Source organism: Lissotriton vulgaris, chromosome 4_1 (genome assembly GCF_964263255.1).
Source record: "Lissotriton vulgaris chromosome 4_1, aLisVul1.2, whole genome shotgun sequence".
Taxonomy (NCBI): Eukaryota; Metazoa; Chordata; class Amphibia; order Caudata; family Salamandridae; genus Lissotriton; species Lissotriton vulgaris.
In genome coordinates this window covers 1,327,317,565-1,327,336,649 of record NC_141691.1, presented here as the reverse complement: position 1 = coordinate 1,327,336,649, position 19,085 = coordinate 1,327,317,565, and the positions used below count along the sequence as shown (strand labels likewise).

At 40.1% G+C, this 19,085-nt stretch overlaps 1 pseudogene; it reads left to right on the top strand.

Annotated features, from left to right (window-relative positions):
- The first annotated feature begins 227 nt into the window (after nucleotides 1–227).
- LOC147723943 (U2 spliceosomal RNA) lies at nucleotides 228–385 on the top strand (annotated as a pseudogene).
- Nucleotides 386–19,085: the final 18,700 nt, after the last annotated feature.

The window sequence follows — 19,085 nt, the reverse complement described above, 5'->3', positions numbered from 1 at the left end:
CTAATTTACTGTGACCTTTACTGGACCCTATACCATGTTGGTGGCCTTATTACTAGTGGTAGGTACTACTTCCCCTACCAATATCCCACTTTCCAACAATTACCTAGCAATTACCTGTCTCTTAGTTAGTATACTTAATTTTTCTCGGATTAAAACAAAATTTGATGTAGAAGGCCAACCTGTGCTCAACCTCCTCTGGCTACAATGGCTAATATTTCCAGAATCTAATCGCTTCTCGGCCTTTTGGCTAAGCTCAAGTGTAGTATCTGTTCTTATCAGTTTAATGTTTCCAGAATCTAACTACACAAGAATGTTTGTAGCTAACTTTGTGATAACTTCATAAATCTTATGTATTTTCCACAGAACAGAGGAGCAGAGACTGCTCAATGATGAGAGCTGCCACCTAATTGGTCCATAGATGAAGGAGAACTATACAATGTCTGCAAAATGTATTCATGCTTTTTATATTAGGGCATGTTCCTAGGTATATGCAATGCCCTTTTCCCTTTGTTCCCCTGGGCAGAATATTAAGGGTTATGGATGCTGCTGTTTCCCAATTGCCCTGTTATTTCCATTTAATTTTTACAGATTGCTACTGCAACTGTATGCTGATTTATGTTGGACTGAGACTCAGCTAAGTTTCATGAACTACTCTTTCTGGAAGGTTATTCTGCCTTAGCTTGACTTTGAGCTTTATGCTCCTCTGATCTCACTCTATTTCCTTATGAATCTGAACTCTTCATGGGATCTATGAATCTAAACTCTGATCCCCAGCTTTAGTAAATGGAATTAGTCTTTTTTAGAATGTGCTTAAATGTATTACTTGATGTCTGAGTCTAACCATTCTTTTTGATGAGATTTCTGTACACCTATTTGATTTAGGGACTAATTTAAATAAAAACGACCAAAAAGAACTTTACTAATCTTTTCATAATAATAAAGTTATTAAAAACCTATCCAAACTCTCATCATAGACTGAAGTTAAAACCATTCATGCAGGTTAAATTTGTGATGCCTCATTTGTTCTTTGACTCATAATATGATCATTGCAGGAGAGAAAAGATAAGAACATTTATGGGGCCCAGTCCACAATCTACACTATCAGTTTTCTGGTAGTAGGGTACAGCTTAATACCTTGAGCAAAGAGCTATAAACAATTAGCCAAATCAGAATAAAATACCGAAATCCTGACATCCAATGCCTTGAGTTTGAGGAGCTGATAAGGTGAGATTTTTGAAGGTGGTTGCTGTTTTGAACATGTAAGTATTAATAGGCTGATACAATGTCTATTGTAATTGCGTTTACTGTTGTAGTATTGCATTGGAAGTGAATGGATTGATTATTAGAGATGTTTTTCTTCTATGTAAACAGATTTAAGAGTTTCAGACTCAATGTAGGCTAAGGTCCTACAATAAATAAATATATTGAGACAAGCGCAAAAGACCTTTGAATAAGCCATAGTTGAATGGTATTTCTTATTTGTAGAAAATCTGTGGTGTAGAGTGTGAGGTACCATCACCTACGCAATTGAGATAGAAATACTAATAAGCTATTGTGGTTGTCTAATATTGATGGATGTTAGCAAAACCAAATTGAACCAAAAGGTGAAGCTACAATGATTAGGTTGATTTCAAACTGGTCGAGATTTCACAAGGGAATTTGTAGTTCTTCTTATACAACAAAAGTTGGTAGGTGTAAAAACCTTAATATTCCAGTTGTTGAATTACTATAATTTTTCTTCAGAACGGAAAACACAAATGGATATATGTTTATTTTCCTTATGAAACGTTTTTGTTGGTTTGTGTGAGTCCGAAAGTAAGAGATGAGCGAGATTTTGCGTCATATTGTTTTGCACTGAGATTGCTTGGTTGGTGTGTTTTCATGCTGGTATCGGTTGGTGACGTTAAGGTGCTGCACTATGACAGGTCAGTGTTTACGTAAATTTCCTATTTGTTTTATAAGTAGGATTTCAATGGAATAACAACTGTGACGGGATAGGAGTAGACAATTTGTCATTTATGGAACAGAATCAAAACATTAAACTGTGAATTTTTTATTTCTACAAATTTGCAAAAACACAATTTTATTTAAATGTTTTGAGAGAGGCAATGTTTCTGTTCAGATAAGGAAAGATGAGGAGGCATCTCCTGATGGTACACCTGAAAATTATATGACAACTGATTTGGGATTATATACATAATTATGGCTTTGTTAGTGGTGCAAGATTACTATGAGTAAGAAGGTTAATTTTAATTATCAAAATATGGTACTTTTAAATCTAGAATTATTGACAAGTTGAGAGTAACATTTTGGGAAATTAAACCACAGTCTAGACCACACAATTTGAGGCTTCAAGCATGTGGGAAAAGACATCATCAGAGAAGGAAATAGAGAAATAGCAGAAAAGGACAAAAAGAGCAATGCACACCAGTGCAGATGTTCGATGGGATGAGGAACAGCTTAGATGGAGAAAAGCCATTGTTGAAGACACTAGTGTATATCCAGCAATTTCTACTGAAGTACCGGAGAAAGGGAAGAAGAAGAATACTCAGGGGAAAGATAAAGAGGAAAAAGAAAATGAGACCAATAGTGATTCAGTGGATGAGATGTTAGAAGAAATGTTGGCTGGACGATCCACTCCTTATGCAACTCCAGTTCATAGTTCTGGGAGTAGTGCCACAACGAATAATATAATTGCAACTGCATCTGTAGAAAGTAAATTGGTACAAGTTGAGTGAACCCTTACAATATCACAGTGTAGCCTACAACAAGTTGCTCAGCCACAGATTGTTCATCCATCCATGGAAAATCCATCATTAATGCATTGTCAGGCGCAAATACCTCAAATAGCAACAATAGCAGCAGTGCCGAGACCCCTTACAAATGCTCCAGAAAATGTTATTCTGAGTCCTGAAACACAAGGAGCTGTATGGGGTTTACCTATGACAGGATTAGACCCGACTTCACAAAATTCCCAGACTGTGGTATGAAGACCACTCCTGGTGGTTCAAGCACTAAGAGATGAGGGAAAGATTGTCTTTATAACACCAATAAACCAGGAAGAAAAGAAGTTGTTGGAAGATGGAATTTTTCACCATAGTTTGAGAACGTTATATGGATTAAAATGGCAGTGAAGACATTGCAACTGGCTAGCTGTGAACCTGAAAAAGTTAAATCATTGAATATTCCATGTTAAAAATTGAGCTGAAAGAAATTATTAAGGGATTTTGGATTTAGAATACTTAAGTAGATATAAAGAGAAATACTTGGTTTACCTGTGTAAATAAATTAGAAGACGAGCAGTGACAACACGTGAGAAACTAACTAAATTGGCATAGAGATATAAGGTGGAGATGTCTAAAAATTCTCCTTATCAGAAAATGTACAGGGTGCAAATAGATGATGCAGCAAATGAAAGAATGCGTTCTTTAAGAATGCAGTGACACATCATTGAATTAATAAAATGCATTTTGAAAAATTAGAGAACAAAAGAGGCAAGAAAAAATTAGAGGAAATAGGAACAGCCAGAGTCATGAACAGAAAAAGGGAGGCAGATGAGGAAGGAGCTTCAGCTTATCCACTGAGAGAAATAGCGTGAGGAGTGTATGTTCATGTGCCTTAGAGGAGGGGTGATTTTGCAGCCTTTACGAAAATATTCCCAAAATTGAGAGACAAACCTGTGCAGTGGTATACCCAAGTTGATTGATTTGTGAACATTTCAAAAGTGTTGTGGATTGGATACATTCTTTAAAAATGTATGGCCACGTGAAGAACAAGCATGAATTCACATACTAACGCACAATCTCCTGAAGATATGGAGAAATATGAAGCAGTGATTACTTACTGAAAGGCAGAGTGCTTTCAAAAGACTTAAATTGGTTGAAAAGTTATTTAACAACACATGAAGCAAGAGAGTCAGTTCACGATTATTATGAGCATTTGCTGCAGATGTTTCAGCAGCACAGTGGAAGAGAAACCCTGAAGAAAAGGACATGGGGTTTGTATATCTCAGTTTGATTTAAGATTCAGACCAGATATCAGTTCATAGATAACCAAAGTGTAATTTGCTGGCAAGACAAGCCACTTAATGAGATCCTGAGTTATGCTAAAAATTGCAGCCAAGAATTAGAAATCCAATAGAAAAATATTAAAGAGAAATTTATGTTGGTTCAAACCCAATTGGCTCAAAATGTTTTCCAGAATTATTCTTTTACAGGGAATCATGGAGGTATTCAGGTTTTTGTTTTTATTAGATTAGTTTCCTGGGGAATCCAGGAGGTTTTTGTGGTTTACAAAGTAGATGTAGAGGCATACCAATTGGCCCACGTTCAGGAATGGAGGCTGCAAGTATTTTGTGTGATCTCTGATATTGGTTGCATTAAGATCTGAAAGAGGTATCATTAGTCGCATTAAAGAAGCACTATCTTACATTTAGAATCACAACAGAAGTAGGACAGAACTGAATGTGAAATAGATAAGGGCAACGCCAAAATGCATTAATGGTCAATGTGTGCTGGTTCACATAATGGATGGCTCTGAATCTGCTGTGGTAATGTTCGGCTGGCTATGTTGAGGATGCTTATGGCACATGTGCAATCAGCAGCCCTAGGATCAACAGATGGTCATAAGTTCAAAGGACTCTCCACCGCACTATGGACAGAAAGTGACAACATTTTACCAAAATATGTGACATCAAAGTTGCATGGAATAGGCAATGATTTACTAGACACAGTATGTTAGGCCAAGGCCACATTTGAGCAGGAAACAGATTTGGTTGGTGTGTAACACATATTCCAGACAATACTATCAATAGTCAACAGCAAACGTTTATGGAAAACTATTCATAGTGAACATCTATTCCAATTTAATAGTCCTCTTATTGTGTTTTCAAATCATACCATACCCATGCATGTAGAATACTTTCCTCATCACTAGCAGAATTGTTACAGTCTGAATGACTGAAGGCATGTTCAGACATTCATGCCATTCAAACAGCAAAATGTTTTGGGATACATAGATGTACCAGTAGCTTCAAGGCTAGCCAAAGTTTGGACTCCTATGAAGTTGTTAGACGATGTGAGCATTCTCAGCATACAGAAACATGATTCCTTTTTAGTTTAGATTCTGCATGTGTATTTGAGAGGTGTCATTGTTAAAATGTATCCTTCATTAGAGTAAAACAAGTGGGCAAAATACATATCCCAAGTGTGTAAGTCAATTGTCCCTATCAATAACTAAATTACGTTCCCCAGTTGGACCACATTTTTCATGATATATGGCAACTGTCATCTAGCATAATGGGTACCTGAGCATCCCTCAGAATACTGCATATTAGTGACATGTGAGAGGGGATGATAGAGTAGCAATTTTTTCTAAATGCCATGGTGATTTAAAAGGATGTTGTCAAGAATCTCTATGTAAACATGGGTTTTGAAGGATAAACTTCAATCTGCCTGTCTGATGCACATTGCTATTGCAGTTGTCCACAAGTGAATGTATGGATATATTTGTGTGGCAAGTCCACACCGGCTGTGAGTATTCCTACCTCAGAGAAGACAGAATAGGTATGAATAGACGTGGTACGTTTCACCAGTCAACACATGCCAAAGCAATTAAATGCCTGATTCATGCCCTCACATATCTGATGCCCTATAATCGACACATGGTCATACCTTTTGAAGAAAGTGGCCCTTAGGGGCCACCCGGGTTACTTACAACCAACTGCTATGCCTTCCCAGGTAATGAAGAGTCGTCATACAGTAGAGAATACAAACATAGCTTTTATTAGCAATACTCTGCAGAGGAGTCCAATCTGACCTGCACCCTACGATGTCTGTCTAGGTACTGACCCCCCCAACAGTCTGCAATGTAAGATCATTCTTCCCAAGAGCCTCCAACCACGCCCACAGTGAAAAGTTACCGGCCTGGTCTGAACATGAACAAAGTAGGCACAGAGGGATGGACTACCAGCTGCCAGATGGGTACATGCTATCTGCAACTCAAGGTTACCATGATGAGTCTCAGCGTCTCCTAACATGGGAGTAGCACTACACACACAGATAGGTGTGCGAGGGCAGAATGGGTAAGTCAGGAAGCAGCCTTGAACAGAAGAGAAAATAATAACAAAATACAGTGTTTTGCTGAGGCAAGCTATTGCAAATAATGACGCCTAGTGACATGTTGAGAAGAGAAGTGTTCCAGTGAGGTGAAGGTCCAAATTGCCATTAGGGAAGGTAGGCCCCATCAACAGTCTACAAATGGATAGGAAAATATGGGGCAGTAGGACTTGACAAGTGCACTGGCATGATACTGAGCACAGATCCAATGAGCAACTGGAAATGTGGCACAGACAAAGATTACTGGCCAGTTCTTTGGTGGAAATAGTTGGAATCCTCCTCGTCATCCTCTGCGGTGTATGGTGCCTCCTCTGAGGGGGGTGTTGTCTGTGCCAGAGGTGACAGAGGCACACACACATCAAGGGCAGAAGATGTGGCTCCCTTTTCCCCAGCAGCATTTGTCTGTACAAATAGGGAAGGCAGCATAGTGCTTAGAAGGGCCTGTTGGCTTGTCATCATGGCATCAACATTGTGGTGGAAGGCACCTATTGTTGCTATGAAGGAGTCCTGTTTCTGTTCCATAGACTAGATTGATGCAGATCACCCCTGCCGGCTGACTTCCTCACTCCTGTCACTTTGACAGGGCAGTTGTTCATGCTTCTGCCTCATGATATCAGTGATGTCAGCCAGGTGTCTCTTATTGTCTCCAATGTGTTTTTATTTGGACTAGGGCATCTATGGACTACTCTGCATTGTTCCATCCGCACCTGCACCTCATCTACCAGGTCCCACTGTACTCCTACCACAAACCATCCAAATTCAACCTGTGGGTCCTTGGTGTCTAGAGTTGGGCTTGGGCTGGTTATGGGGTATTTAGGGCAGTTGGAGGATCCTCTGGAGACCCTGTGACATGCCACCCCTTCCTGTGACCAGAGAGGGTGAATCAAAGTAGGCCAAGATTTACCGGAAGGTTTATTTACCCAGGGTTGGCAGGCTGACATCCTCAGCAGATTCCTCTGGCTGACATTTAGACTTTTTTTGTATTCAATTCCAGCCCCAGATTGATGTGAAGGACATATAATAGTCATAGCTATTGAGGCATAGCTGCACTGTTGTTGGTTTTCAGATTACAATAGGTGAGCATTGTTCAGATGACCACTGTGTGAAAAGGATGATGTGTCCCATCCTGACACATATTGCAACACAGTTACACAGCTGGCTGGGCTGCCATGCCTTTGCAAGTAAGCGGGGGTAATGGCCACATCTTCCTTTGAGATTATCCAACTCCTACATGATGGCTGTACTTATTGTGGTTTCACATATGTACACCACTACTGTGCACATTGGCCCAAGTTGCCTGGGTGCCTGCATTGCCTGTGACAGCTACTCAGCCCACGGCTCTTGGGAAGGTGATCTGGGTTTGGTCATGTATTTTATTTCATCAAGCAGTCTGCCTTTCACACAGTACACCACAACACTCTGCCTTGTTGTAATGTCTTGCATGTACAATGTGCTTTCTTGTGTCCAAGAGTTCAATTTTCGCACATATCCACACACCCTATACAGCTGACACTATCACTACTCTCCAGGTATGTGTGAGGGTAGGTACTCATGGGTTTCCTATTGGTGTATACTCATGGGATTTATTTGCACACACAGTTGGCTCAATGTTTGTGTACAGTAGAGACTGTTTACTGAATCTCAGGGGATACGCACTGTCAAACTAGGTGTATTACTAACAGTGGCGCTCCCCCATTTTCCTCATTGCCAGAGTTGTTTATCTGTAGATTCCCTCAGGCCTGCACACTTGTACTTGTAATGTGTCCTTTAGGCCCAGAAACTCAAGTTACTGTCACACAATGATGGAACCCGGTTCATACATTGACTCTAATGTGATTCCAACACCAACAATTAGCTTTTACATATTCAACTGACAGACATGGCTGCCTGTATTTCAGGGCTGTGGGTGAAATTATACCCTACATGATAGTAGAATTGGAATTGGTGACATGTACCTACACAGGTTTGCTAAAATACTAGGCCCTCCAACCATCCCTGAATCCTGCCTTTTGTAGGTGGTGGGAATCTGGTTAATCCTGCCAATTCACAAATCCCTGTTTCCTGTTTCACATCTTCCTACTTTGACATGGTAAGACTTTCCTTTTTTCAGACTCCCTCGTGCCACGTGCTACACCTTCACCCAGATCAATATCACTAGTGGGATGAAGAACATCAATGGCCTTTTCTCTGACATCCCTTCTGTGCTGCAACACAGGTCTAACTCGGTCATACACATCAGTGCATGTGTATTGGTCATGCTACATTGCCGTACACACTTCACTTCTCACCTCCTTGCTATGCAGTGTCTCCCCATTCAAACACAGTACCAGTTCAATGCACTGCACCTATAGAGGCCCACCAGTCTCACATAACATGTACCTTCTTTATGAGATCCTTGTGCTGCCACTTTTTTTTTAGGCTATGTCTGCCCAAGCCCCTCAATCATATCTATGAAGCCAAGCAAAGACACTCTGCATGGCTTAGCATGGTCTGATAGATACTGATTGAGACAAAGCAGATCAAGTGGCTGCTTTGCCTTACTCTGCTTTAAGGAGGTATTCCATTAGGACTGCAGTGGTTTCTCCCATGCAGCATCCAGGATTTCGATGCCATCGAATATTTACTCAATCTTGTAATCCTCTTACCTTGTCCAACACTGTTGACCTTGGCCACTATGGACTGCCAAATGGCCTGTTTCTTCCCTAATGGCAATTTTGAGGTAGCAAAGAGCTGATGCTAGAGCTTTGTTAACTCTGTGATCAAGATGTCATTCTTCTCTTCAAGAAAGTTACACTTCCTCTTTTCATGGGAGTCTGTCTGGATTTACTGGCTGGTGCCAATGGGTCAGTTTTAATTTCTACAGCCCTCTCACAAAAGCCTATTTTTTTACGCTACATATGACCTATGCCATGGTGCACCGTCCCGTAAATATGATGCATATATGGTGTTTAAAATTATGTGATGATGTGTAAATAATTCTGACTAATCATTGCCTTGACAGAGGTATGCATCAGTTTTTTTAAATTGGTATTTTAGACAATTTTGGGAAGGGGGTCCTACCATTTAAAACTGGATCACAGCAGCGGGAAGAGGCATTTTGAAGGCTATACTTATGTTAGTACTAATCCTAGGGCTTTGTTTGCTGAGCTTATTTGCTTTATGTAAAGGCTGTAGACATTTATATAAGAAAAGGGAAAAAGAAATGAATAAAAGCTTATTTGCTTTATTTAAAGGCTGTAGACATTATTTATGCAAGAAAAGGGAAAAAGAAATGAATAAAAGATTTGAAAAGCACTTCATGAATGAAGATCACAGGAAGTCATTGAAGTTTCAAGGTTTAAAAAAGGAAGAGATAGGATTCAACTGACTGTAAAAGTGTCCTTCGAGTCGAACTCACATATGAAATTGTGATACTGCTGTGTTTAAGACAACCATCAGATGGGGGACTCATAGAGTCCACAAATTAATATGAAAATTAGTTAATTTAGTAGCCAAATGTGCAATGATAAATTTAAGATTCAATGTTGAAATTCCATGCTTTTGATATGTTCTGAACTGCAATAGGAAGTCATACTTATCCGTATAGGCCATAGAAAAGCTAAAAAGCAAGTTTCCTTAAATAAAAGCAAACCTAATATCGGAAAAATGTGCACATCTTGAATTAGAAGCTTAACCTTAAAACAATATGCTTATAAATGTTAACCATAACTGCAGAGTGTTCCAGTTTATTAAATGTATTACTTTATAAGCAACATTTTATTCAGAATTGAAAAGAACATCCTATTTTCTCATATGTCCACATATATGCTTCGATAGGATAGTTGTGCATCATAGACAGAAATTATTTTTCGTATTAAGTAGAATGCATTACCTAACAGTGATTTAGGGCCAGATGTAGGAGCCCAAATACCGGTCAATAACGGCCGATTTTGGCCGTTACCGACCGGTATTTAGGATTTGGCATGTAGGGGCCATTATTTTACAGAATCGGTAAATTTACCGATTCGGTAAAATACCGAATCGGTATTTTTACCGATTCGGTAAATCCACATGTAGGTGACACTCCTAAGAGTGTCACAGGCCCTTAAGAATCGGTATTTTACCACCCAATCCTATTGGGTGGTAAAATACCGAATTCAGGTGTGCATGCTTCAAGGCCCATAGGAATCAATGGGCAATACCGATAGTAAATACCGATTCCTACCGATTCGGTAAATTGAATACGAAATTTACTTACATCTCACTACTTCTATTTTACCGATTCATAAATACCGAATCGGTAAAATTCAGTATTTATGAATCGGTAAAATAGAATTACCTACATCTGGCCCTCAGTCTCCTAGTTAGTATAGTTCATTGTTCTCACAGTGAAACAAAATGTAATATAGAAGGTCGACTTGTACTTAAACACCTATGGGAACTGAGGCTTATGTTTCCAGAATCTAACAATGCAAGAATCTTTGTTGTTAACTTTGGATACATTTACAAGCCACATTTATTTTCATGGGAACGGAGCTCAACCTGCTCAATGACAAGAGATGTCACCTGATTGCTCCACGGATGAAGGAGCCCTATTCAATGACTGTAACATGTATTCATGCCTTTTATATTAATGTGTGTTCCTAGATAGATGCAATGCCTTTCTTCCCCTTCTTGCTATGCGAGACTCTTGACGGTTGTGGTTACTGCTGGTGCTCTTTCTCTACTATCCTTTTACTTCCATTTCATATTGACAGATTGGTTCTGCAACTGTATGCTGATCTATTTTGGATTTACTGAACCTCAGCTGAGTTTCAGGATTTACGCTTTATATGAAGTTTTGCTGCTTTAGTTTGACTTTTGAGCTTTATGCTCCTCAGATTTCACACATTTTCCTTTTGAATCTGAACTCTTCATGGATTCTACAAATCTAAACTCTGATCCCTAGCTTTAGAACAGGGTATTAGTCCTTTATGGATAGCACTTAAATGTATTACTTGATATCTTACTCTAACTATTCTTTTTGATGAGATTTCTGTACACTTATTTGGTTTATGGAATAATCGAAATAAAAAGGATAAAAAAAAACGTTACTAATTTCTTCATGAGAATAAAGGTTTTTCAAAACATTGTCTGAACTTAAAACTATTATTGCAATTTAGATTTAGGATGCCTGATTTACTCCTTGACGACTCATGATGCGATATTCAAAGAATCATCTTTGGAAGAGAGAAGAGATAGGAGAATTTTTGGTGCCAATCCGTGCTATCACAGCCTAAGGCCAATGAATATTTGTGAGCCATGTGAGTCTGAAAGACCCGTCACCACATTCTGCAAAGGGGATTTAAATTTGCATTAGCCATTGACAGCATCTGTTATTTTAAAGTTAATCTTGGAGACTTATGTTGTTTAGAGGCAACAAGCATTATTGTACATATGTATGTATGTATCACGTACTTTTATAGCGCAAACTGTCACCCAGAGGGTATCCTGGCGCTTTGACTCTACCTGACTTTACGGAATCACAAGATTACACTGCCCTGTGGAAGAGATGGCACTTCATGTGGTCTGCTACATCCCACTTTTGGTTTTGTGCTTGTTACTTGTGTACCTAGTCATTTATCACAGACGTTTGCTTGGTGTGAACAGGAAGTTGAAGCATTTGAGAGCTCACACACAAAGCAGCACAGCACCCAAAAATGCAGCACTATGCTGAATGAAACGGAAAAAGAAGGACAGTGCATATCTACAGAAATATGTCACTCTCCTCTCCTCACCCTAGAGCTTGCGCACTTTCAGGCTGCCGATCGCCATGCGCACACCTTCAAGTCACAGTGCAAGGACCATGTGTGTGAGTCTATCATAGGTTTTGAACTAGAAAGATACACATACTATGTATAGACTCATTTTAAAACGTTTCACATGTCGGATATGTGCTGTGCAGTACAGCACACAAAAAAGTGGGAAGTGTTAGAAGAAACAAAAGCATTTCTCCTTTTTAACACCTGCTTCAAAGCGGCATTATTTTTGGGTGCACAATTCTGTCCAATAATGTTAGTAGATAGGGTTTTGCTTCAAAAAGCCTGGGTGGTTGCTCGGAAACGCGCATGTATCACCCATGCAAAGTCAGCTTGACGCTAAGTACCGCAAAGCAGAGCTACTTTTAGGCAACTTTCAGAAAATAGCAATAAAAAATGTTTTTGTGCTGGTTTGCACTACTTTTGTGATGAAAACAGAGAGCAACATGTTTGTAAATCTGGGCACACGTCTATGCAGGACCTGTTTGTGATGTTTGCCTTGGTCCTACGCGCAGGCTGGCTTTCCTTGTTATGCGAACCGAAGGTATTTCAAGTCTCATTAGTGGTTGATCTGTGGTTGGCTATAATTATATGCCACTCATGAATATTTAGCAGCCCGCACAGCTTCATTGATTGTGAATACTGAACTGACAGTTATAGCGATGACATTCAGTGTTCGTGCATCATCCTCATGACACCTTCATTGGCTTAAATTACCAGTTTATCAGCAGAGAATTAGCTCTTGTCATGGATGTTTTAAAGCAAGCGATCATCGTTTTAACAAGAATGTAATGTGCTAGCGTAAAATCTTCCAGTGGAAACTAAAAGGTTTATGGGGCGACAATAGGTGAGATAAATGGGATCAGTCAAACACCTATACATTATGCGGCAATTAACAGCTCAGTCTAAGCTTGTAGTGATGTAAAATGCTTTTATTATCAGAATTTCGGGTGTATGAATCTTAGTTACTGCATTACTTTAAGATCATGTCATTCAAACTCTAGAGTATTTTTATTTTTTACGTAGATCTCAACAGATTGTTAAATAGCCTTTTCGTGTATTTGTTAGAAACTCCAGCAAACAAATACAAGAAATACATAATGACATGTTTCTGAAATGTGTACTTTCTGGTTCATGATTTTGGGAATAGAGTTATTGTTTGCTTGTGTTAATTAATGCCTTCATTAAAATCAGCGCATAAAAACATGGTCACAGAGAGCTGTATAAAGTGAAAACGATTGCTGAAATGTGTGTGCCTACAGAAGTAATTTTGACATAAAAACACATAGTTATTGCCAAGTTATTAATTCAACATTGGTATAAAATTAACACGGAAAGCCATAGTACGGAATGATACGATTAAATTAAAATTCATTTTAATTACAAAAGCGTTAAAGGACTGCAGAGGGCATGTGGGATCAGGATACATCGGAATATGGTGTTTTTATACCACTTTTCCACTTGTGCCGCGTTCTTTGCATTTTTTTTCTGCTGAAAGGACAGTCCTACATTTTTAACATTACATTCTAGAATCTACTTACGAGGCCTCTGTGTTTCACTGTCTTTGATTTCAAGACAAGGCGCGTACTCTTCTCTCCCACGTTCACTCCGGCCGGATCCTCCTTTCATCTCTTGCAGAGGGGGCACAAAATCGTATTCTCTTTGACAGGAATGGTATTCCATCTTGGGGGACTGCCAAGGGAACAAAAGTACTCCTGTTCAGCAGTAAACCTCCACAGAAATCCCAGGTGACAGACCTTACTCTCAATAAAGAGCAAGTCACATCCCTTCCCATGTGACCGTGGTGTTGGCATATGTTGTTAAATGAAACGATGGGACATATGTCGAAGCAAGGCGCTGCGCCTACTCTGGTAGCGCTGCACTCTGACATTTTAAAAACGTAGGGATGTGCCATATTTATTACAATACAGTGCACCCCAGTGCTTTCCCTTGACCTGGTGCTAAAAGTAGCTACCAGGTGCAAACGCAGGCACCCTTGAAGGCAGGGCACAAGTTCTAAAAAATGAAGTGGGGGGACGCTGATGTCACAACAGGAAGTGACGTCACAAAAGGTGGCCTACACCATCAGACTCATTGCCTCCCCTCCCTCACCCCTTAGATGCGATTGCATCAGAGAAGCCAGCGCGTGAGCAGAGTTCTGAATGAGCTCCGATCTCGCCCCAGAGAAGCCAAAGAGTGAATGTGTGGCTCCATTTGCTCCAGTAATTGAGCTCCTGGTAAAATAAGTGGGGGGACGCCATCCACCCCAGTGGTACCCCGACTCGAGCCCTGCTTGAAGGGTGTCTGCGTTGGGAATGATTGTTTATGTGCAGGAAGGTGCAATAAGGCATCCTTTCTTGGGCATAAACAATCCATAATGGCTATTTGTTACTTCAATGAGTGCTGCATTGTGGAGCACACATAGACACACATGGAAGTAGCAAATCATCATTATTTAATGATTGCTTCCCTTCCTGCACATAAACAATCATTGATGGCATTATGCTCTTTCTATCTGTGCTATAGAATGCAGCACACATTGAAAAAGCAAAAAATAGGAGAAATAAAAGCATTTCTCCTAGTGCACCGTTCCAACGCTTGCTCTTGCATGGCATTATTTTTTGGCACAGCCACAGAATTACACCCCCTCGAAAATCTGGGGCAACAGTCAAAGAGCAATGGGTGTTGCAGTGGAACGCCCACAGCAACACACATTGCATCCCCTTTCATGCAGATACTTGTGTGAAAAGGTAGCATATTTATAACGTGACATTAAGCCACGAAAAGTGGCTTAACACCACCTTGTAAATAAGGTGCAGGGCATACCGCTACTGGAGTGTCAACAAAAGTGACGCTCCGGTGGCGCTAGAGGCTTGTACAAATGCCCAGATATTTCTCCCTGTGCAAGTAATACACAGTAAAACTAAAAATTTTAATGTATTCTTTATTCTGAAAAACCTGTGAGAACAAGCTTGGAGATAAAATTCCTCACAGCCCTTGTTGGCAGGCAACTTGATAATAAAACACATGGCGTCCGACTCTTAAGAATAAAACAAACCGAATATTACTTCTGGCAAACACAAGACATGCATGCCAATCTTAATATTTAAAAATTCACAGAAATACGGGGCATATTTACAAGGGGTTATCACCACCAGAACGCCACTTTTTTATGTACTGGTGGCAAGGTTGTATGTCACTACAACGTGGGCTATTGCCACACGTGCCATTACAACGCTGTTTTTACAACACAAGTCGTTGCAATGTCTTGCGCTGTAAGCGCTGGATAGTGGAATAGTTTAATTTTCTATTCCAACTCCAGCCCACATTACAGTAGGGAAGGTGTTGGAATAGAAAATGAAACTATTGCCTATCCAACAGCGCCCTCCAGCGCAAGTCGTTGTAACGACTTGCGTTGTAATAGCTGCGTAGTAATGGCAGCGCTTGGTAATACCCTCGTTGTAAAGGCTGCTTATTCGGTGGCAATAACCCCTTCACCTTATTTACAAGGCAGCGATAAGCCACTTCGCCGCTTTGTAAATAATGCCCCTATTAACGCAGCACTTAGCATGAAAGGTGTGCCCAATGGGTGTTAAAGTGGACTTTCCACCGCAATACGCATAGCTTTTTGACACTGCCTGATATTTACAAGACGGACACAAATATGGGCCAGCACTAAAAATAAGACCAGGGAAAACCTAGTCATAACCTGGAGAAATGAGGAGACATGTGTAATTTCTCCTTGTTTTTGCTGTTTCTATGTGTGCTGCAGAAAGAGCAAATCGCAATTAGTGATTGCTTATGTGCAGGAAGGGACACCTTCCTGCACAAAAAATACTCATCCCCTGCAAAGCAGGCCCTCTTGCACTATCATTCAAGGGTGCCTGCATTGGTGTTAGGCAGCTAAATCTAGTGTCAGAGCTAGGGAAAACACTCGGTGTGCGATATTATTGTAAATACAGTGCATCCCTGCGTTTTTAGAATGTCAGAGCGTAGTGTTACTAATTGTGGCATAACACCTGGCTCTGCCATTCTGTTGTAAATATGTCCCAACATTTGTAACCATATAGACAGGTTTAGCGCCCTGAATTCATACTACTACCCATTTGGAAGTGTGTCAGTAAGTTGCAATTGTAGGACTTTCCAAGGAACAGAAGACAACAATAAGAAAAAAATGGGAGTGCAAGAGGAAACCGAAACGAAGGAATTGACTTAGCAGGCCAATAGAAAGCAATCATCACAAGGAATTGACCACGCCAGCCAGAATGAAGGCTCGTTATCACAGGAAGAGCACCCACATCAACTCAAATAGACTTTAAACCCATCTTCTTTGAAGTCACATTGTCCAGATTTGAAACATGTCGAACAGCCCTCAGTCAGTCAGTCAGTCAGTCAAAGTTCTTTATTTAGATTAATTAAAATCATAAAAGACAATACAAAATACAAAATCAACTTCTCCACATTAAAATATATAAATAATTAAGAACGCATTTAAATCTAACATTTCTTATATTTCATATAAGCACAATTTTAAAATGCTTTAAAATAGTAGGCAGTATAAAATATAAGAAAAATCCATCTCCACCGGTAATTTAGATCCAGAATAAAAGCATCTTTTGGTATCATTTAATGTATCGATTAAAGCCCATGACCCCATTTGACCCTACACAAAGATTGCAGTTAAGGAAGTCTCTTTTTGTTTAGCCGGGCTGCTGCCACCAAAAATCTGGCTACACTAAAGGTAACCTGGACAGAACTGAGCATTTGTAAATATAGGAGGGCAGGCCTTACTTGAACAAAACCAGGGGGCATATTACCAAGCAATAGCGATAATTATTGCTATTGCTTGGTTAGCGTGAAAAATTTACAGCTGAGCTGCAGCGATTTTTACCGCAAATAAACCTTGGTATTACCAAGGTTTATCGCAAATGCAATAAAAATCGCCGCAATGCATGAATATTGCTGAAAAGTCAGCGATATTCATGCATTACCAAGCTAATGCTCTTAGCCATGTTATCCACCTCCCATTGGATAACATGGCTAAGAACTGCTCAGGGCAGGTGTTAGCTTTTGGAGATATTCGCGCTTAGCGCGAATATCTCCAAAAGTTGGTAATAGGAGATAGCGATGTTAGCGACTGTTTCCAGTCGCTAACATCTTGGCACGCCCACTTTGCATGTCATTAGTGATAAATATCACTGATATGCAAAGTGGGGCCCAAGATGGTCGCTATCTCCTGCTAGCTGTTGCTAACTGGTGTTAGCGACAGCTAGGTAATAGGGAGATAATTTTATCTCCGCTTTCTTGGCTTTTAAAGCCAAAAAAGCGGAGATAAACCCCCTTGATAATATGCCCCCAGATTCCCGCAAGATTGGATTTAAGAATTTTTTACGTGCCTCCAGGTAGTGCTCATCTTGCCTCCAGGTAGTGCTCACCATATGGACAGGTTTAACACCCTGAATTCATACTACTACCCATTTGTAAGTTTGTCACTAAGTTGCAATTGTAGGACTTTCCAAGGAACAGAAGAGAACAATAAGAAAAAAATGGGAGTGCAAGAGGAAACCGAAACGAAGGAATTGACTAGCCAGGCCAATAGAAAGCAATCATCACAAGGAATTGACCACGCCAGCCAGAATGAAGGCTCGTTATCACAGGAAGAGCACCCACATCAACTCAAATAGACTTTAAACCCATCTTCTTTTAAGTTACATCGTCCAGATTTGAAACATGTCGAACAGCACTCAGAGGAGAACCAATGTCATTTTTAATCAGCAAACAAGTAAAAAAAATATGAAGCAAGCAGAAAGGTGAGATGATAATCCATGGACCACCACTATTATGTCAACAGTCGAGCATAAACAAACTCAAGGGAATAGCAAAATTCCACATCCCAAAAAAGGATTAAGAGGGAAATGAACATGTTTTGCCAGATTACGGCAAAAAAACATTGCTTGCTTAATTACCTCTATAAGAGCATCTGAATAAATACCAAGCTCAAACTATCCCCCCTAGCCTACATGCTTCCTTAGCAATGCTAAATATTTGTTTCATAACAGCTACAACTATATGGTTTTGGTTGACTGTGACCCTGAACATTTCTTAATCACTGAAATCTTACTTGGGGATGAAGTGGCTTCTATTCCTCATGAAATTATTTTGCATGAATTCAAAATCATTCCCAATAAACAACTCAACAAAAGGATGAAACAGTTACTACTTTGTACAGACCCTCATTTTCAATTTCAACATTCCCTGCACTTTCTGAACTTAACCTCAAATCCCTTGATCTACATCTAACGAGGACTTTAAGTTGTCTGGGTCCCTCTAGGTCTAAGACCCAGCAGTAATTAAAAATGGACATTAAAACGGGTACCCATCGGGCCCTATATTAATTTCCTTAATTTTACTGGCAGAAAAGTTGTTTAATTTCTGATCAATGAAAGTAAAAACTGTTAAAGTAATCCATGTCAGCAATTTATATTTAAAGTTTTTCGTAATCTTGTATTTCCTACAACTGTTAACTGTTTCCAGGATGTTGTGTTTCTGTATTTTTATTGATGTATCATATTACTCTTGTAAAGTGTGTAATTAGAGCTGAGTCATATTACAGAAAGTGCCCTGGGAGGGCAATGGACATGTATGCCTGCTTTTTTGTGCCACAGAAGCAGTTTACAGAATTGACCGCAGAAGCTTGTATGCCCCTTCTGTAATACTGATAGTGCTGGAGCACATGTAGCCCCAGCACTGTCTCAAAAGGGAATCTATTTGCCTCTGTACCCACTCCGTATGATGAGCCGCGGCACAAAGGCAAAGAAGCTGTGAGCAGGCATGCTAGGAGTGCACCACAAAAAGATAGGAGACTTTCTGTGCCACCCTACAGATAAGGGAAAGGGGATCCCATAGACCCCCCCAGACTTCCTCTTGCAGGGAGGTGCAGTCACTCACTGCATCTGCCTGCAAAGGGATCACTAATCTCTCCTCAATGTGCAAGCAGGTTGACCCCTGCGAATAAAAAAGTGAGTACTTTTGAAATAGACGCACTGTATTTTACTTGAATGTGCTGCCCCCAGGGTAACATGAGTTTGCAGCTCCCTCTCGGGCCATTCATTCTCTGCAATAGGATGCAATTAACCCTTGACCTTGTTTTAGGCAGGTCGCTCCCCATGCCGCACAGCGCCAACCTGTGTGT